Source organism: Haliotis cracherodii, unplaced genomic scaffold, assembly GCF_022045235.1.
Source record: "Haliotis cracherodii isolate W230 unplaced genomic scaffold, xgHalCrac1.p SCAF_7, whole genome shotgun sequence".
NCBI lineage: Eukaryota > Metazoa > Mollusca > Gastropoda > Lepetellida > Haliotidae > Haliotis > Haliotis cracherodii.
In genome coordinates, this window is record NW_027266330.1 from 32,948,580 (window position 1) to 32,972,080 (window position 23,501).

Sequence of the window (23,501 nt, forward strand, 5' to 3'; positions counted from 1 at the left end):
TTTTTATCCAGGGCTGGCTAGTGTTTAAATGAACATAATGTGAATACTCTGATACAGTGATAGATTCCGTTTCATGCAATAATTCCATTCCCACAATCACACTTTTCATGTCGGAAATTGTAGATGATGGCTGACTTTTACAAATTTGACCTGGTGTCTCAGTGAACACTTTATGGACTGCGTTATCATTGTTGTTCAGCCAAACTGACAAGGCGTATGATGATAGCGTGTTTACATTCACGTCTTAGGGTGGTTGAGGTGTACTACAGCTATACAATCGTGACATGCTCTAAAACGCATGTTTCCGGTTCGTCAGCTGAGTAGCACGCGATCGGATTCAGCTCAACTTGCACTTACGAACAAAAGCGACAAAACCCTTTCCATATCAACAAGAAATCTCTGCCAGAAGCAGAGTTGATTGTACGACGACTCACTATGATTATGATGATCATATGTACGTCATTCTCTCTCTCTATCGCTCATCTCTCTCTTTCTTTTTCATTCTTTCCCTCACTCATAACCCTCTCCTTCTTTCTCTCATCACCCTCATTCTCTCCCATCACTCTCTCTCCCTTCTCATTTTCTCTCTCGATTTCTCTCTCCCCATTCTCTCTTTTCCTTGTCCCTGTCTCTCATTCTCTCACCTCCCTCTTATCCTTTTCACCTCTTTTTCCCTCTCCCTGTCTCTCATTCTCTCTCCGGGGTCAGGAAGCCTAGTGGTTAAAGCGTTCGCTCGTCATGCCGAAGACCCGGGTTAGATTCCCAACATGGGAGGGAAGCCATTTTCTGGTGTCCCCCGCCGTGATATTGCTGGAATATTGCTAAAAGTCGCGTAAAACCATACTCTCTCTCTCTCTCTCTCTCTCTCTCTCTCTCTCTCTCTCTCTCCTCTCTCTCATTCTCTCTCTCTCTCTCTCTCTCTCTCTCTCTTTCTATCTCTCTCACGTATCTTTAACCATTTGACCTTCAGGCCGTAATACCCGGTGTCACTGTTTCACATCCGCGATAGATTGACCTCATTCTCGTTCATTGAACATTCTCATACACGAAAATTCGAGTTGTGCAGTGATTCCAAAGTCATGTCTCAACTAAAGGATTAATCGGTTGGTAAATAATGCAGCATTACGTTGCTGGGTTTACTCTGGTTGTCGTCCCACATGACGCTGACGCGATGCTATAGCAAGATAGCTGTTAGAAGTAGCATAACACCCAGCTCACTCACTCACTCACAATTGCGATTAGCTGGCTTTTTACTTCCACCGACATGCTACCACGAGTGTTCCTATGTGTACAGGGGGTACGGGTGGCACAGTCGTCTTAGGCGCCACGACTCGCTGTGCAGAGTTGCGTCCCTCGGGCACGCCAGAAACCTATGATTGTGGGTTCGAATCCCGGTTCGCCCCGATTATGTTTCTAGGTTTGTCAGCACCATACCCGTGCTCGTGGGTTTCACCGAAGTGGTAAACGTCTAAGACCTGCATCATTTCGGGCTTACCTCCAACATTAAGCTGACTAGCCGTGATATTACTGGAATACTGTTAAAAGCGGCGTTAAACCCAACTCACTCACTCACCCCTGTGTGTACAAGTTGTTGTGTCATGTGTCATGTGGTACATACGGTGACAACAAGGAACTGTGGGTGAAGACATCTGGACTTCGGGCTGACCAGTGTCTGTATCAGCAGGCGCATATAGAGCTTATGATGAATGTTGTACAAAGACTGGCATGGACACTTGCCTTGTTCGTGCACACATACCTGCGATACTGACACCTGCCTTGTTCGTGCACATATACCTGCGATACTGACACCTGCCTTGTTCGTGCACACATACCTGCGATACTGACACCTGCATTGTTCGTGCACACATACCTGCGATACTGATACCTGCATTGTTCGTGCACACATACCTGCGATACTGATACCTGCATTGTTCGTGCACACATACCTGCAATACTGATACCTGCATTGTTCGTGCACACATACCTGCGATACTGACACCTGCATTGTTCGTGCACACACACCTGCAATACTGACACCTGCCGTGTTCGTGCTAACATACCTGCAATACTGATACCTGCCTTGTTCGTGCACACATACCTGCGATACTGACACCTGCCTTGATCGTGCACACATACCTGCGATACTGACACCTGCCTTGTTCGTGCACACATACCTGCGATACTGACACCTGCATTGTTCGTGCACACATACCTGCGATACTGACACCTGCATTGTTCGTGCACACATACCTGCAATACTGACACCTGCCATGTTCGTGCTAACATACCTGCAATACTGACACCTGCATTGTTCGTGCACACATACCTGCGATACTGACACCTGCATTGTTCGTGCACACACACCTGCAATACTGACACCTGCCGTGTTCGTGCTAACATACCTGCAATACTGACACCTGCCTTGTTCGTGCACACATACCTGCGATACTGACACCTGCCTTGATCGTGCACACATACCTGCGATACTGACACCTGCATTGTTCGTGCACACATACCTGCAATACTTATACCTGCATTGTTCGTGCACACATACCTGCGATACTGACACCTGCATTGTTCGTGCACACACACCTGCAATACTGACACCTGCCGTGTTCGTGCTAACATACCTGCAATACTGACACCTGCCTTGTTCGTGCACACATACCTGCGATACTGACACCTGCCTTGATCGTGCACACATACCTGCGATACTGACACCTGCCTTGTTCGTGCACACATACCTGCGATACTGACACCTGCATTGTTCGTGCACACATACCTGCGATACTGACACCTGCATTGTTCGTGCACACATACCTGCAATACTGACACCTGCCATGTTCGTGCTAACATACCTGCAATACTGACACCTGCCTTGTTCGTGCACACATACCTGCGATGCTGACACCTGCCTTGATCGTGCACACATACCTGCGATACTGACCCCTGCCGTGTTCGTGCACACATACCTGCGATACTGACCCCTGCCGTGTTCGTGCACACATACCTGCGATACTGACGCCTGCCTTCATCGTGCTAACATACCTGCAATACTGACACCTGCCTTGTTCGTGCACACATACCTGCGATACTGACACCTGCCTTCATCGTGCACACATACCTGCGATACTGACACCTGCCTTCATCGTGCACACATACCTGCGATACTGACACCTGCCTTGATCGTGCACACATACCTGCGATACTGACACCTGCCTTGTTCGTGCACACATACCTGCGATACTGACACCTGCATTGTTCGTGCACACATACCTGCGATACTGACACCTGCATTGTTCGTGCACACATACCTGCAATACTGACACCTGCCGTGTTCGTGCTAACATACCTGCAATACTGACACCTGCCTTGTTTGTGCACACATACCTGCGATACTGACACCTGCCTTGATCGTGCACACATACCTGCGATACTGACACCTGCCTTGTTCGTGCACACATACCTGCGATACTGACACCTGCCTTGATCGTGCACACATACCTGCGATACTGACACCTGCATTGTTCGTGCACACATACCTGCGATACTGACACCTGCATTGTTCGTGCACACATACCTGCAATACTGACACCTGCCGTTTTCGTGCTAACATACCTGCAATACTGACACCTGCCTTGTTCGTGCACACATACCTGCGATACTGACACCTGCCTTGATCGTGCACACATACCTGCGATACTGGCCCCTGCCGTGTTCGTGCACACATACCTGCGATACTGACGCCTGCCTTCATCGTGCTAACATACCTGCAATACTGACACCTGCCTTGTTCGTGCACACATACCTGCGATACTGACACCTGCCTTCATCGTGCACACATACCTGCGATACTGACGCCTGCCTTCATCGTGCACACATACCTGCGATACTGACACCTGCCTTGTTCGTGCACACATACCTGCGATACTGACACCTGCCTTGTTCGTGCTAACATACCTGCAATACTGACACCTGCCTTGTTCGTGCTAAGATACCTGCAATACTGACACCTGCCTTGTTCGTGCACACATACCTGCGATACTGATACCTGCCTTGATCGTGCACACATACCTGCGATACTGACACCTGCCTTGTTCGTGCACACATACCTGCGATACTGACCCCTGCCGTGTTCGTGCACAAATACCTGCGATACTGACACCTGCCTTGATCGTGCACACATACCTGCGATACTGACACCTGCCTTCATCGTGCAGGCGTACCTGCGATACTGACACCTGCCTTGTTTGTGCACACATACCTGCGATACTGACACCTGCCTTCATCGTGCACACATACCTGCGATACTGACGCCTGCCTTCATCGTGCACACGTACCTGCGATACTGACACCTGCCTTGTTCGTGCACACATACCTGCGATACTGACACCTGCCTTTATCGTGCACACATACCTGCGATACTGACACCTGCCTTCATCGTGCACACATACCTGCGATACTGACACCTGCCTTGTTCGTGCACACATACCTGCGATACTGACACCTGCCTTTATCGTGCACACATACCTGCGATACTGACACCTGCCTTCATCGTGTACACATACCTGCGATACTGACACCTGCCTTGTTCGTGCACACATACCTGCGATACTGACACCTGCCTTCATCGCGCACACATACCTGCGATACTGACACCTGCCTTGTTCGTGCACACATACCTGCGATACTGACACCTGCCTTGTTCGTGCACACATACCTGCGATACTGACACCTGCCTTTATCGTGCACACATACCTGCGATACTGACACCTGCCTTCATCGTGCACACATACCTGCGATACTGTATCTGCGATAACATCTGCCAACCACTGAGGAGATTGAAGATTTCAAATAACCCTTTTTCATCATGGAAGACAACACTGAATCTTTTAAGGTGGGTAATCGAGACTGGTTAATCTCTGGCCTTGACGTTTTATGTTTGCAGATGGTTTACCTGTTTCTTCAGATTACCTTTCACTTGTTGTCAGTGGCAATCGCATGGTACAAAACCAGGTTCACGGTGATAGTTGTTGGATCATATACAAACGTAAATACATGCGAGTTGCATTCATTAAGCCCGACAAATATAACTTTATGATAATATATTTCAGATAAATTTGAAAATGGATACAAACCATTTCGCTGTTGGATGGCGCTGAATTCGCGATTAAGACATTTGTTTGTTTGTTTGTTGCTTAACGCCGCACTCAGCAATATCGCCTTGATTGGAAGCTTAATGATAAACTAGTATTTCAAACAGCGGTGTTGACACCGTGTCTAAATCTCCTTGGATTTGAAGCTTAATGATAAACTATTTTCTCAAACAGCGGTGTTGACACCGTGTCTAAATCTCCTTGGATTTGAAGCTTAATGATAAACTATTTTCTCAAACAGAGGTGTTGACCTCGTGCGTGAGCCTACCTGTATTTGAAATTTAATGATTAATGATTTAAACTGGAATTTCAGACAGAAATATATATATCGCAGAGTTAACACGTGGAGTCAGTTCAATAACATACTACCTTGTCACAACCGTGCTTACTGGTTTCCGTAACAACAAACTCTGATCGACTGAAATCGAATCATGTCGACTGTCACCGTGCCTCGAATTTTACCTTGTCGCGTGACCGCTCTGCTCCCAGGCTTTATTTCCGGCACCGTTCGGCAAAGTCCGGCGGTCGTCATAGCACAGTGTGAACATTCTGTGTTAGAGATTCAGTAGCCTGACTATTTCATTTCTTGTGATCAAATGTGTCTCAATCCTTGTATTGACTTCATGTTTGGTATCGCTTAAATGTTCGCCACCTTACTCTTGCATTGAAAATGTTTTTTTGTAATTATCATTTGCAAACATTAGGGGAATGTATATGTACAGGCAGATATTTCTGATGTTTTTATTGCCTCATCAATAATTGTTCATAGCTTGTTATAAATCTTTAATGATACTGATGTTCAGCGCTTTATTTTGATACTTACATCGTCAGTGTGGATGTAGTAGTTAGTTTGCTATTCCTTTTTTCCCCATTCGTTCGAGGTGAGGTGAGGTGAAATTGGGTTTAACGTCGCGTCCAAGATTATTGCACTTATATAGCGACGTGCATGTACGTGTGTGTGTGTTTGTGTGGCTGCTTGTACTAGTCCGGACTGATGCCGATTTATAGTGCTAGCTCACTGAGATACCATGCCGCGGTTTAACATGAATACCCCACTCTGACACAGTATACTGACTCCGAGCCGACAAGTTCTTGTTTTAGCCCTTTAATGCCGAGCGCCAGACATGGTAACAACAAGTACCATCTTTTAACGTGTTTTGGTATTACGCGGCCGGGCCCCCCCAGGTTTCGTTAGCAAGTGGTTTAATGGACACGGCTCGATCTAAGTTCTGTCTGGTGGTACTGAACTAAACTTAGTAACTAGTGTTTCCAATACTCCGTTCTTTGGGCAATCCGTGAATTACCAACCTTCCCGTGATTGCCTAGCTACTTAGTAAGTAGTGTTTCCATTATTCCGTCTTTTTAGCAATCCGTGAATTACCAACCTCCCCGTGATTGCCTAGCTACTTAGTAAGTAGTGTTTCCAATACTCCGTCTTTTTAGCAATCCGTGAATTACCAACCTTCCCGTGATTGTCTAGCTATTTTGGGAATTAAGTAAGTAAGTAATTTTAAGTATTTCATTGTTCAGTCAAAGTGACAGTATCTTCAGACGATCAGACTTGTTTCCTTTTCAAACCTACTCGTCTATTCTTACAGTCTAAGTGACTTATTTTAGGGATAGTCTCTCGGCGTTTATTTCCCGTTATTTAACCCAGTCGAGGTTATTCTCTCATTGGAGTGTTGAGTTAATTGACTCAGGTGTTAATTGGTCGCAGCCGACTTAATTGGCTGTCTACGCACCTGGTCGGTATATTGTGTTTTTTAGCTACTCATTTTATTACTGTAATACAACAAATGGTATATTTGGGATAACACTTTCTGAGTAAAATACAGATTCTCGTAATTTTTTTTGGAGAAGTCCCGTCCGGGATTAGAACCCAAACTGTCAGAGTGAGGCACCTAATCGTCAGCGATCTAACCCGCTCAGCCACCGAGGCTTCAACAAAATAAAAGTCTGACAACTGGTAGTCTAGATCACGTACTTTTGTACCCCTCTGACAAGTGTAAATTGGCAGGGCTCTCATGGCCGGAAGCTATGAACACACAATGCCTTTCAGAAAGTTTGGGATAACACTTTCTTTCTAAAGTACAGATTCTTTCACTTTTTTGAGTTGACACCCGTCCGGGATTCGAACCTACACTGCCAGAGTGAGGCACCTAATCTATGAACACACAATACCTTTTAGAAAGTGGTAATACAGTTGCTAAGCCGCGTGTACTTTTGCTCAGACTGGGCTTATCTAATCTTATGTCATCTATTAGTACAATTAGCTGCTATTACCACGTTTTCATGATAACTTTATACTTGTTTAATGATACCCCTGATCATAAGAGCACAGCTCCGTGATCCAACCCTGTGGGTAAAGGAAGTGTTTTAAAGTTGTATTAAACCTCAATCGTATACACTTGTCGTAAGAGGCGACTAACGGGATCGGGTGGTGAGGCTCGCTGACTTTGTTGATGCATGTCATCGTATCCCAATTGCGTGGATCGATGCTCATGATGTCATTACTAGATTTTCTGGTCCAGACTCGATTATTTACAGACCGCCATCATATATAACTGAAATATTGCTGAGTGCGGCGTAAAACAACAAAGAACAACAATCGTCTACTGTGTCTGAAAGTAAACAGTGACTGTTTTCTTTGTACATCCGTTTGATGTGTTTTTTAATCAGGTTAATGGCGATGGAACGTCCTGGGTTCCTGACGTATAGAATCTTAAGTTCAGATATGGCTTTTGCTACTGTTGTATTTCTACGCACTCGAGCCCTGCACTGGTTGTTAGATGTTATCTTCCTTCTCACGAAGACTTCCCTCAAGAAGCTTTGGTAAAATAGAACGTATTTCCAGTTTCTCATTCTGATCGCTTTCTTTGTTAGCAATAATTCAGCTGTACTGGCGCCTATGAAAAATGGAATCTGATAAACCAGTGATTGATATTATGAGCAACGACCTACGCCGACATGGTACGGTGAGTGAGTGAGTTGGGTTTAACGCCGCTTTTAACAGTATTCCAGTTATATGGTGGCGTGTCAGCTTAATGTGGGAGGAAAGCCCGAAGTGATGAAGGTCTCAGACATTTACCACTTCGGTGAAACCCACGAGCACGGGTATGGTGCTGACAAACCTAGAAACATAATCGGGGAGAACCTGGATTCGAACCCACAATCATAGGTTTCTAGCGTGCCCAAGGGACGCAACTCTGCACAGCGAATCGCGGCGCCTTAGACGACTGGGCCACCCGTGCCCCCGACATGGTACGGGGACACACAGTCAACCAACACACTGAGCCTGCAGACCCTGTCCACAAAGTCGCCCTGTACTAAGATGTGCCTCAGACCACAGTTACCACCCCCGACCCCGACCCCGACCCCGACCCCTTTTTTACCATGAAAAAGGAGAAGATAGTGCCCTGTTTAAATGGGCTTTTTTTGAGTGATTTGTGATAGCTTACATGAAAGATTAGACATTGACCAATTTTTTGTTGGCCACAATCTGTGAAGGTATTCATTCCAGCTTCCCATAACTTGACCCCAAGTTGAAGGCCGCTGTGTGTGTTTCGACTCGAAACTTCCGGTGAGCAATGTTGACAGTGGTTACTGCGAAAGGGGGCTGGTGAATGCAGGCCGAAACTTTGTGTATTTAAGTTACAAGTGGCAGGTTGGTCAGCATGCAACAGGAGAACGGCTTACGGCCGATAATAATTATGGTGGGCTGTCATGTCAACGTAGATAGTGAAGAAGGAAGCTAATTGTGGTCTGAAGCCAGCTCCTATTCCAAGGGAGGAAACTCTTGTAAGAATTACACGTTGGGAAGTCCAAATGTTAAAAGATAGATGTATTGTAAACTACTTGTTATTTAAATGTTTTGTTCTTTGAGACTAATCCGGTCTTTTGTTGAATGTGATTCATAAATCGTTTGTGTGGTTGTCTTCCGGATATTCTATTGACTCGTTGAGTGAATTGTTTTTTGTTTTTTTTATGGATAACAACTTCTTTAATACTGTAAAAGGCGACGTTTCGGTATAGATCCTTATACCGTTGTCAAGCAAGACTGAATGAGGGACATAGTGTAGAATATATATAGCAAGTGGATGATAACAATAGAGGATTAACAGTAACAACAAGGGCATACATGAGTGGGATAACATAGGTAGGTGTGACAACAAAGGGATTATGCTATCACAACACGATGGGCAGAAAACACATAGCTAGAAGCCAATAGGGGCATGAAGCCAATAAACAGGTGATTATTGGTTGATGAGTTCATAGTAGGCGGATGGGATGAAATAGCCTTGATCTCTGTTGATTGATGGCTTGTGGCGGCGAATATGGACTGCTTCTAAAGGTGTAGTCTACAAAATTGACTGCAACTGTGGGCAATCTTACGTAGGTGAAACATCCCGCCCAATCAACACCAGAATCAAAGAGCATAAAACCTCCACCACCAAATCCGACAGCAAATCAGCCATCTCGGACCATATCATCAACTGTCCCAATCACATCATCAACTGGGACAACGTCCAAATCCTCGCCAACAACCTCCATGACTTCACCAAAAGAAAACTAACAGAAGCAGTCCATGTTCGCCGCCACAAGCCATCAATCAACAGAGATCAAGGCTATTTCATCCCATCCGCCTTTTTCATAAAAAATTGTGTCTATCTTGTCATCCGTCAACTTCTAAGTAATGCCTATCAAACAATTTAACGTTGAGTGAATGTTATATCACAGATATTCCTTTCCATTTACAAAGTCAAGAAAGCTATATTTTCCTTATAGATTATTTTGTCATTGTCCGGATGTCTCTTCTGGAAGCTGATAACATCTGACGAAGATAACACCTGACGAGACCTTCCTGTGGCTAAAGTTTACCCTTAAACTACTACTGCTAGCTATTACAACTACTACAGCTACAGACCGCCTCCGTGGTCTAATGGTAGAGCGTTCGCCCGGAGAGCGGAAGGTCCGGGGTTCGATCCCGAGCCGCGTCATACCAAAAGACGTTAAAAGATGGTACTTGTTGTTACCCCGTCTGGCGCTGGGCAGTAAGGGGCTAAAACAAGGACTGGTCGGCTCGGAGTCAGTATACTGTGTCTGAGTGGGGTATTCATGTTAAGCTTCGGCATGGTATCTCAGTGTGCTAGCACTATAAATCGGCATCAGTCCAGACTAGTACAAGCAGCCACACACACACGCACACACATGCATGCACGTAGCTATATAAGTGCAATAATCTTGGACGCGACGTTAAACCCCATTTCACCTCACCACTACAGCTACAAGTACTGCACCTGGAGGTGAGGTGAAGTGAGGTGAGGTGAGGTGATTTGGAGTTTAACGTTGCGCCCAATTTATAGCGACGTGCAGGCAGGGTTACCATAAGTACCACATTATAACATCTTTCGGTATGACACAGCCGGGTATCGAACCCCCGACTTCAGCTCTCTGATAAGACGCTCAGACGATAAGTAACCTTAGGAAAAGCATATTATGCATGGAGGTCAATGCCTTCAGTTATCAATTCAGTATCCATAATGTTCTGATATTATGTAGTGGTCACAGGAGATGCTATCACATTCTGTACATGAGTAAGTCGTCTCTTCCTGGCGACAAGAGATGCCTTCACATTCTGTTCATGAGTGAGTCGTCTCTTCCTGGAGGCAAGAGATGCATTCACATTTTATACATGAGTGAGTCGTCTCTTCCTGGAGGCAAGAGATGCATTCACATTTTATACATGAGTGAGTCGTCTCTTCCTGGCGACAAGAGATGCCTTCACATTCTGTTCATGTGTGAGTCGTCTCTTCCTGGAGACAAAAAGATGCCTTCACATTCTGTACATGAGTGAGTCGTCTCTTCCTGGAGACAAAAAGATGCCTTCACATTCTGTACATGAGTGAGTCGTCTCTTCCTGAAGACAAAAAGACGCCTTCACATTCTATACATGAGTGAGTCGTCTCTTCCTGGAGGCAAGAGATGCATTCACATTCTGTATATGAGTGAGTCGTCTCTTCCTGGAGGCAAGAGAGCGGTTTTACGCCGCTTTACGCCGCTTTAGCAATATTCAAGCACTATCACGGCGGGTGACACACATTGTACCTAGTTGGTAACCGAAGCCGGGTCTTCGGCGTGACTAGCGAACGCTTTAACCACTAGGCTACCGAACCGCCCGATTTCACGTTGTAATTAACATACACAGATGTATAGCGACCGACTGTAAATGATCGAATATCGACGAGAGATTGATCCCATGATTCTTGCAAACAGTCGACGAGGTTACAAGATGTAACCCCTTGGTCGTCGAAGAGGATCTTACGGCAATCATGGAGTACCGTTTTATTATATTACTAACATAGACTAACATACATTGTAGTGTTCGTGACCTTCAAGGAAAAACATCAAGATATAAAGAGACACAGAGAGAGTCGACCAACAAGATGTTTTGGACAATACTATTTGGACAATAAACATAATTTTTCTAATCCTTATAATATACCGTTGTAGACATCGTTCATTCTGCCAGGGAACAGATCTCTATATTCGAATTCATACACAACAATGACGTCACCACCAACTTAAGCACGCAGGTCGCGGTATTCTAGAATACGCTTAATGTCGCCAATGCGGCTTGGTGTTCCACCAAACTTGTCGCCAATCAACCACAAGGTCATTCTGGTCAGACAGGACCAATAGGTCAGTTGGTCCCGGAACAAGATCAAATCTGGAAAACCTATTGTTTCCTTCAAACATATATTTAGGTGAGCTACATAGACGAAAGTGAACGTGTGACTAGATGGCAATGACGTGAGTCCCCAGAGTCTTGAATATCAGAGAACAAGGTCGTCTTCCTTGTACCAGTGAACTGGTTTCATCACCATCATGGTAATATTGATGTAATCAAGCTGAACTACCCCGGTTAAGTTGGTAGGCCAATACAAACCATTCGGATCGAAAGTAATCATGTTGCACCCAACAGGGTTATACCACCACCCGGCGTTCTTGGCACGAGCACATCCGGCGACGTCGTTGTCGAACGTACCGAAACGCGCTCCATTCAAGTTCTTTGTTGCGTCCCCCACGCCCCCAAAACCATCCAGGTAGTCATCGCTACCAGTAAAGTAGCCATTGAATTCCTTGTCGAGATGGTCCCAGCGCAGAGCATACCCTTCCGATTCAGAATCCACCTTGAAGTTTCTGTACGACAGGGAGCCGTAGGGCCTACCCGTCTTAAACAGGTACACAAACAAATCGTACACTCCCTGTTTCGTCAGCTGGTGCAGGTTCTCCAGGCCCATGAAGTAGAAGCCGGCAAAGCGTGCAATACCGTGTTTGAACTGCTGCCACGACAGTGCGAAGTTGAGGTTGTATGTCTGGATAAAGGGGGCCACCAGAGTGTAGTTGACGGCCGCAGGTTCACAGTGCCACTCGAACACGTGGTCGGAGCCAAGCGGCTGCAGGTAATAGTGGGTATTGGCCTGGGGCGACTCGAGGCAATCTGAATGTAAACAAAGAACACATTAACCACATTAGAAGTAGATGGATGTTGTAGTGGTTTGGGTCTGGGGTGTTTTTAGGCAACAACCTGAATGTATACATGTGGATTGTGGCTTATTGTCGGCGTACTTGTCTTTTACATGAGTCATGGAGCGCGGTACACCTACCTCGGTAACGTCTTTGACAGTAATCCCCAACAAAGCCATGTGCACAGTGGCAGGTCCTGTTCCCAGAGAAGAATGTTCCGCCGTTCTCACAAGGGTCCATCTGTGGACGAAGGCAGTAGGACCAGTCATTAGTTGGGTACGAGAGCATTCCCTCAAAACGGAACAATACAGAACGTTTGTTTGTGTGTCTTTCATTATGACATCTTTTTTGAAATTCTTTGTTGATGGCAATGATAAGAACAGTGCCACAAGGATCAGTGACTCACCTGTTATGTGCTTTATTTCCTGCGTGTCACGCATCAGTGACAAAAACCATGTCCGATGCAATTACCTTCACCATTTGACTATATGTTACCGATGTATTTTCAGGTAAACAGTTGACTTGCCATTGCTTGTGTTTGTGACGAGTGCCACCGGTTGGGGCTGGATACGCTCACCTTTTTGAGAACACCTGGTATCATGACCATTCGATAATGGTCCATAAACACATGCCAATGATACAGTCGGAATCGTACAATCGATTCTGATTTTGGCAGATTGTTCTTATGGATATGGATAGGGTTTTGTCGCTTGTTTTACATTATGATATTTCACGTGCAGATAGTATCTGATGTATAGAGGAGCATGTGGTAAGGTTTCGGGAAACTCTTAACAGTTGGTCCCGCCATGGATGCGTTTCAGTTTAAAAAATACCAATATAAAAAACATTTATTTTTGAAATGCGAATTCCATATATTCAGATGACTTGATTTTCACTCCTTGCACCAAGAACTGTCGAGTGTTTTTATCTGTTTTCAATATCATCCCAGCAAAGGTATCTGTAAAATGTCCATGATTTTAGGAACTGGTCCGATTTAATCCATAAAACGAGCCTCTCTCATATACCAGGGTCGTATACGACTGACTTAGAGAGTGAGTGAAAGTTGTACTTTTGTGGGAGTCGAACCCGTGCATTCGGCGTTACGAGCGAACGTGGTTACTGCTAGGCTACTCTTCCTGTCTGTGTAATTGCATTAGATCAGACACATACGTGTACATGTTTGCAAAAGACGCAACAACAATTTCTACACATAACGTACATTAAAATACAAATAGTATGTCGACTATTAAGTCATGTCAAGTACTCACCAATAGGTAACAAGAGTAGCTATTTTCTGAATATCAGATAATTACTGGATTTGATTTCCAAATTGTTGCATACGCTAATGTCTGAGTAATGGACAAAAATGATATTTTCAATATTCGTGCCGTGGCGACCGTGTTAAGAAACCCAATTTCACCTCATCTCACCTACGATGCCATCACATATATTTCCTAGCAGTACAATCATTATGTTAAAAGCGACGTTAGGAAATATTGCCATGACATACTCCCTTAAGTGTTATAATCGTGTTAAAAGTAACGTGAAACATATGATGTCGTCACAAATATTTTTTAGGCGTGTAAAAGTAGTGTCAAACGTGACGGGTAGGAAATATTGTCATCACATATATTGCCTCGCAGTGTAAAAATCCTGTTAAAGGCGACGTGTAGGATATATTGCCATCATATATATTCCCCAGTAGTGTTACAATCAGGTTAAAAGTGACATGTTTGATATATTGCCTTCATATATATTCCCCAGTAGTGTTACAATCAGGTTAAAAGTGACATGTGGGATATATTGCCATCATATATATTCCCCAGTAGTGTTTTGATCAGGTTAAAAGTGATATGTTGGATATATTGCCATCATATATGTCCCCTAGTAGTGTTTTGATCAAGTTAAAAGTGACATGTTGGATATATTGCCATCATATAATTATATTCCCCAGTAGTGTTACAATCAGGTTAAAAGTGACATGTTTGATATATTGCCTTCATATATATTCCCCAGTAGTGTTACAGTCAGGTTAAAAGTGACATGTAGGATAAACTGACATCATATACATCCCCCAGTAGTGCAATAATCAAGTTAACGGTGACGTATAGTACCATTATCTCTGTAAGACATAAAGGATAATGGAAACTGTATGGCTGATGTAAGGGTCCTAAAGCGACAAAATAATTCACCAGGAAATACATAACGTCAGTGCAAGAGAATAATCAGTCTTGATTATCCGCCGAAATAGATCTGTGAATATTACATAAGTGGACCAAAGAAAATCAACCAGGATATGTAAGCATGCCCTTCTCTACCGGTAGCACCCACTATTCACACAACTTGCACAACAAAGTATGTATTTATTGCCTGACGCAGTACTGCCATACGGCGGATCCTGTAAACAATCCAGACAATCAAGTGATTGACTAGAAAAAAATCAAAAGTACTCACCATTGCAGTCTGGCTACAATCACCATCAGCAACAAGGCCGGCACAGTCTCCATCTGCATAAAACCCGCTCAACTGACACGTGTAGCCATCCGTATTATTGCAATAAGATGCTGACAAACAGTCCGGGTCTCTGAGGCATATCACGGAGCACTCGATCACGCTTCGTGCCGGTCTTAACGTCACAAACTGACTGTTTGTTTTGGTGGACGGGCAACTCATAAACGGAACACGTCTCCTTTCACCACAAATTGTCAAAGGGGAGACAACTAGAAACAGGAGGAAGGTCTTGAGAAGCTTCATCGTAAATCTCAGTTGATCAGAACCGAGCATCTGAGGAAATATAACAGTAATCAATGTTACAAACTGTTAGAGAAGAAAGGCAAATAAATGACTGAGTGAGTGATTTGGGTTAGCGCTGCTTTGAACATTATTTAAGAAACAGCATGGCGTGTCTTCTGATCTGAAGTAATGAGCCAAGTCATGAATTGTATGCCCTTTTGAGCAAACACCCTCTCTGTATGTATTTGCTTTCTTTGAAAACATTGGGCAAATCATTTCATTGTTTTGACCAGAACTCCTTTGGTTTAACGCGGAAGGAAATTTCAAAGTTGTTCAGTTTGAAGACATGTAATCCTATCCAAGCACACATTGAGTGATAGATTACCCATGAACACGGTGATTGTGAGTGAGAGATTACCCATTAGCACGGTGATTGTGAGTGAGAGATTACCCATGAACACGGTGATTGTGAGTGAGAGATTACCCATGAGCACGGTGATTGTGAGTGAGAGATTACCCATGAGCCCGGTGATCGTGAATGAGAGATTACCCATGAACACGGTGATTGTGAGTGAGAGATTACCCATGAGCACGGTGATCGTGAGTGAGGGATTACCCATGAACATGAAGATTGTGAGTGAGAGATTACCCATGAGCACGGTGATTGTGAGTGAGAGATTACCCATGAGCACGGTGATTGTGAGTGAGAGATTACCCATGAGCACGATGATTGTGAGCGAGAGATTACCCATGAACACGGTGATTGTGAGTGAAAGATTACCCACGAGCACGGTGATTGTGAGTGAGAGATTACCCATGAACACGGTGATTGTGAGCAAGAGTTTACCCATGAGCACGGTGATTGTGAGTGAGAGATTACCAATGAGCACGGTGATTGTGAGCAAGAGTTTACCCATGAACACGGTGATTGTGAGTGAGAGATTACCCATGAACACGGTGATTGTGAGTGAGAGATTACCCATGAGCACAGTGATTGTGAGTGAGAGATTACCAATGAGCACGGTGATTGTGAGCAAGAGTTTACCCATGAGCACGGTGATTGTGAGTGAGAGATTACCAATGAACACGGTGATTGTGAGTGAGAGATTACCCATGAACACGGTGATTGTGAGTAAGAGATTACCCATGAACACAGTGATTGTGAGTGAGAGATTACCAATGAGCACGGTGATTGTTACTGAGAGATTGCCAATGGGCACGGTGATTGTGAGTGAGAGATTACCAATGAGCACGGGGATTATTACTGAGAGATTACCCATGAGCACGGTGATTGTGAGTGAGTGATTACCCATGAACACGGTGATTGTGAGTGAGAGATTACCCATGGACACGGTGATTGTGAGTGAGAGATTACCCATAAGCACGGTGATTGTGAGCGAGAGATTACCCATGAGCCCGGTGATTGTGAGCGAGAGATTAGCCATGAGCACGGTGACTTTCGGCGAGAGATTACCCATGAGCACGGTGATTGTGAGTGAGAGATTACCCATGAACACGGTGATTGTGAGTGAGTGATTACCCATGAGCACTGTGACTGTGGGCGAGAGATTACCCATGAGCACGGTGATTGTGAGTGAGAGATTACCCATGAGCACGGTGATTGTGAGCTAGAGGTTACCCATGAGCACAGTGATTGTGAGCGAGAGATTACCCATGACCACGGTGACTTTGGGCGAGAGATTACCCATGAGCAAGGTGATTGTGAGTGAGAGATTACCCATTAGCACGGTGATTGTGAGTGAGAGATTACCCATGAGCACTGTGATTGTGAGTAAGAGATTACCCATGAGCAAGGTGATTGTGAGCGAGAGATTACCCATGAACACAGTGATTGCGAGCGAGAGATTACCCATGAACACGGTGATTGTGAGCGAGAGATTACCCATGAACACGGTGATTGTAAGTGAGAGATTACCAATGAACACGGTGATTGTGAGCGAGAGATCACCCATGAACACAGTGATTGTGAGCGAGAGATTACCCATGAACACGATGATTGTGAGTGAGAGATTACCCATGAACACGGTGATTGTGAGTGAGAGATTACCCATGAGCACGGTGATTGTGAGTGAGAGATTACCCATGAACACGGTGATTGTGAGTGAGAGATTACCCATGAACACGGTGATTGTGAGATTACCCATGAGCACGGTGATTGGGAGTGAGAGATTACCAATGAACACGGTGATTGTGAGTGAGAGATTACCCATGAGCACGGTGATTGTGAGTGAGAGATTACCCATGAACACGGTGATTGTGAGTGAGAGATTACCCATGAGCACGGTGATTGTGAGCAAGAGATTACCCATGAACACGGTGATTGTAAGTGAGAGATTACCAATGAACACGGTGATTGTGAGTGAGAGATTACCCATGAGCACGGTGATTGTGAGTGAGAGATCACCCATGAACACAGTGATTGTGAGCGAAAGATTACCCATGAACACGATGATTGTGAGATTACCCTTGAGCACGGTGATTGTGAGTGAGAGATTACCCATGAACACGGTGATTGTGAGTGAGAGATTACCCATGAGCACGGTGATTGTTAGTGAGAGATTATCCATGAGCACGGTGATTGTGAGCGAGAGATTACCCATGAACACGGTGATTGTGAGTGAGAGATTACCCATGAACACGGTGATTGTGAGCGAGAGATAACCCATGAACACGGTGATTGTGAGCGAGAGATTACCCATGAGCCCGGTGATTGTGAGCGAGAGATTAGCCATGAGCACGGTGACTTTGGGCGAGAGATTACCCATGAGCACGGTGATTGTGAGTGAGAGATTACCCATGAACACGGTGATTGTGAGTGAGTGATTACCCATGAGCACTGTGACTGTGGGCGAGAGATTACCCATGAGCACAGTGATTGTGAGTGAGAGATTATCCATGAGCACGGTGATTGTGAGTGAGAGAATACCCATGAGCACTGTGATTGTGAGTGAGAGATTACCCATGAGCACGGTGATTGTGAGCGAGAGATTACCCATGAACACAGTGATTGTGAGCGACAGATTACCCATGAACACGGTGATTGTGAGCGAGAGATTACCCATGAACACGGTGATTGTAAGTGAGAGATTACCAATGAACACGGTGATTGTGAGTGTGAGATTACCCATGAACACGGTGATTGTGAGATTATCCATGAGCACGGTGATTGTGAGTGAGAGATTACCCATGAGCACGATGATTGTGAGTGAGAGATCACCCATGAGCACGGTGATTGTGAGCGAGAGATTACCCATGAACACGGTGATTGTAAGTGAGAGATTACCAATGAACACGGTGATTGTGAGTGAGAGATTACCCATGAGCACGGTGATTGTGAGCGAAAGATCACCCATGAACACAGTGATTGTGAGTGAGAGATTACAAATGAGCACAGTGATTGTTACTGAGAGATTACCCATGAGCACGGTGATTGTGAGTGAGTCATTACCCATGAGCACGGTGATTGTGAGTGAGTGATTACCCATGAGCACTGTGACAGTGGGCGAGAGTTTACCCATGAGCACTGTGACTGTGGGCGAGAGTTTACCCATGAACACGGTGATTGTGAGTGAGAGTTTAACCCATGAACACGGTGATTGTGAGTGAGAGATTACCCATGAACACAGTGATTGTGAGTGAGAGATTACCAATGAGCACGGTAATTGTTACTGAGAGATTGCCAATGGGCACGGTGATTGTGAGTGAGAGATTACCCATGAGCACGGTGATTGTGAGTGAGAGATTAGTACCCATAAGCACGGTGACTTTGTGCGAGAGATTACCCATGAACACAATGATTGTGAGTAAGAGATTACCCATGAACACAGTGATTGTGAGTGAGAGATTACCAATGAGCACGGTGATTGTTACTGAGAGATTGCCAATGGGCACGGTGATTGTGAGTGAGAGATTACCAATGAGCACGGGGATTATTAATGAGAGATTACCCATGAGCACGGTGATTGTGAGTGAGTGATTACCCATGAACACGGTGATTGTGAGTGAGAGATTACCCATGGACACGGTGATTGTGAGTGAGAGATTACCCATGAACACGGTGATTGTGAGTGAGAGATTACCCATAAGCACGGTGATTGTGAGCGAGAGATTACCCATGAGCCCGGTGATTGTGAGCGAGAGATTAGCCATGAGCACGGTGACTTTCGGCGAGAGATTACCCATGAGCACGGTGATTGTGAGTGAGAGATTACCCATGAACACGGTGATTGTGAGTGAGTGATTACCCATGAGCACGGTGACTGTGGGCGAGAGATTACCCATGAGCACGGTGATTGTGAGTGAGAGATTACCCATGAGCACGGTGATTGTGAGCTAGAGGTTACCCATGAGCACAGTGATTGTGAGCGAGAGATTACCCATGACCACGGTGACTTTGGGCGAGAGATTACCCATGAGCAAGGTGATTGTGATTGAGAGATTACCCATTAGCACGGTGATTGTGAGTGAGAGATTACCCATGAGCACTGTGATTGTGAGTGAGAGATTACCCATGAGCAAGGTGATTGTGAGCGAGAGATTACCCATGAACACAGTGATTGCGAGCGAGAGATTACCCATGAACACGGTGATTGTGAGCGAGAGATTACCCATGAACACGGTGATTGTAAGTGAGAGATTACCAATGAACACGGTGATTGTGAGCGAGAGATCACCCATGAACACAGTGATTGTGAGCGAGAGATTACCCATGAACACGATGATTGTGAGTGAGAGATTACCCATGAACACGGTGATTGTGAGTGAGAGATTACCCATGAGCACGGTGATTGTGAGTGAGAGATTACCTATGAACACGGTGATTGTGAGTGAGAGATTACCCATGAACACGGTGATTGTGAGATTACCCATGAGCACGGTGATTGGGAGTGAGAGATTACCCATGAACACGGTGATTGTGAGTGAGAGATTACCCATGAGCACGGTGATTGTGAGTGAGAGATTTCCCATGAACACGGTGATTGTGAGTGAGAGATTACCCATGAGCACGGTGATTGTGAGCGAGAGATTACCCATGAACACGGTGATTGTAATTGAGAGATTACCAATGAACACGGTGATTGTGAGTGAGAGATTACCCATGAGCACGGTGATTGTGAGTGAGAGATCACCCATGAACACAGTGATTGTGAGCGAAAGATTACCCATGAACACAATGATTGTGAGATTACCCATGAGCACGGTGATTGTGAGTGAGAGATTACCCAGGAACACGGTGACTGTGAGTGAGAGATTATCCATGAGCACGGTGATTGTTAGTGAGAGATTATCCATGAGCACGGTGATTGTGAGCGAGAGATTACCCATGAACACGGTGATTATGAGTGAGAGATTACCCATGAACACGGTGATTGTGAGCGAAAGATAACCCATGAACACGGTGATTGTGAGCGAGAGATTACCCATGAACACGGTGATTGTGAGCGAGAGATTACCCATGAACACGGTGATTGTGAGATTACCCATGAGCACGGTGATTGTGAGTGAGAGATTACCCATGAACACGGTGATTGTGAGTGAGTGATTACCCATGAGCACTGTGACTGTGGGCGAGAGATTACCCATGAGCACGGTGATTGTGAGTGAGAGATTACCCATTAGCACGGTGATTGTGAGCTAGAGATTACCCATGAGCACAGTGATTGTGAGTGAGAGATTACCCATGAGCACGGTGACTTTGGGCGAGAGATTACCCATGAGCACTGTGATTGTGAGTGAGAGATTACCCATGAGCAAGGTGATTGTGAGCGAGAGATTACCCATGAACACAGTGATTGTAAGTGAGAGATTACCAATGAACACGGTGATTGTGAGTGAGAGATTACCCATGAACACGGTGATTGTAAGTGAGAGATTACCAATGAACACGGTGATTGTGAGTGAGAGATTACCCATGAACACGGTGATTGTGAGATTATCCATGAGCACGGTGATTGTGAGTGAGAGATTACCCATGAGCACGGTGATTGTGAGCGAGAGATCACCCATGAACACAGTGATTGTGAGTGAGAGATTACCCATGAACACGATGATTGTGAGTGAGAGATTACCCATGAACACGGTGATTGTGAGTGAGAAATTACCCATGAGCACGGTGATTGTGAGTGAGAGATTACCCATGAACACGGTGATTGTGAGTGAGAGATTACCCATGAACACAGTGATTGTGAGATTACCCATGAGCACGGTGATTGTGAGTGAGAGATTACCCACGAACACGATGATTGTGAGTGAGAGATTACCCATGAGCACGGTGATTGTGAGCGAGAGATTACCCATGGACACGGTGATTGTAAGTGAGAGATTACCAATGAACACGGTGATTGTGAGTGAGAGATTACCCATGAGCACGGTGATTGTGAGCGAGAGATCACCCATGAACACAGTGATTGTGATTGAGAGATTACCCATGAACACGATGATTGTGAGATTACCCTTGAGCACAGTGATTGTGAGTGAGAGATTACCCATGAACACGGTGATTGTGAGTGAGAGATTACCCATGAACACGATGATTGTGAGTGAGAGATTACCCTTGAGCACGGTGATTGTGAGTGAGAGATTACCCATGAACACGGTGATTGTGAGTGAGAGATTACCCATGAGCACGGTGATTGTTAGTGAGAGATTATCCATGAGCACGGTGATTGTGAGCGAGAGATTACCCATGAACACGGTGATTGTGAGCGAGAGATTACCCATGAACACGGTGATTGTGAGCGAGAGATAACCCATGAACACGGTGATTGTGAGCGAGAGATTACCCATGAGCACGGTGATTGTGAGTGAGAGATTACCCATGAGCACGGTGATTGTGAGCGAGAGATTACCCATGAGCACGGTGATCGTTAGTGAGAGATTACCCATGAGCACGGTGATTGTGGGTGAGAGATTACCCATGAACACGGTGACTGTGGGCGAGTGATTACCCATGAACACGGTGATTGTGAGCGAGAGATTACCCATGAGCACGGTGAGTGTGAGTGAGAGATTACCCATGAGCACGGTGATTGTGAGCGAGAGATAACCCATGAACACGGTGATTGTGAGCGAGAGATTACCCATGAGCACGGTGATTGTGAGTGAGAGATTACCCATGAGCACGGTGATTGTGAGCGAGAGATTACCCATGAGCACGGTGATTGTGAGTGAGAGATTACCCATGAGCACGGTGATTGTTGGTGAGAGATTACCCATGAACACGGTGATTGTGAGCGAGAGATTACCCATGAGCACGGTGAGTGTGAGTGAGAGATTACCCATGAGCACGGTGATTGTGAGTGAGAGATTACCCATGAGCACTGTGATTGTGGGCGAGAGATTACCCATGAGCACGGTGATTGTGAGTGAGAGCGAGAGATTACCCATGAGCACGGTGATTGTGATTGAGAGCGAGAGATTACCCATGAGCACGGTGATTGTGAGTGAGAGCGAGAGATTACCCATGAGCACGGTGATTGTGAGTGAGAGAGAGAGATTACCCATGAGCACGGTGATTGTGAGTGAGAGCGAGAGATTACCCATGAGCACGGTGATTGTGAGTGAGAGTGAGAGATTACCCATGAGCACGGTGATTGTGAGTGAGAGATTACCCATGAGCACTGTGACTGTGGGCGAGAGATTACCCATGAGCACGGTGATTGTGAGTGAGAGCGAGAGATTACCCATGAGCACGGTGATTGTGAGTGAGAGCGAGAGATTACCCATGAGCACGGTGATTGTGAGTGAGAGCGAGAGATTACCCATGAGCACGGTGATTGTGAGTGAGAGTGAGAGATTACCCATGAGCAAGGTGATTGTGAGTGAGAGCGAGAGATTACCCATGAGCACGGTGATTGTGAGTGAGAGTGAGAGATTACCCATGAGCAAGGTGATTGTGAGTGAGAGATTACCCATGAGCACTGTGACTGTGGGCGAGAGATTACCCATGAGCACGGTGATTGTGAGTGAGAGTGAGAGATTACCCATGAGCAAGGTGATTGTGAGTGAGAGATTACCCATGAGCACTGTGACTGTGGGCGAGAGATTACCCATGAGCACGGTGAT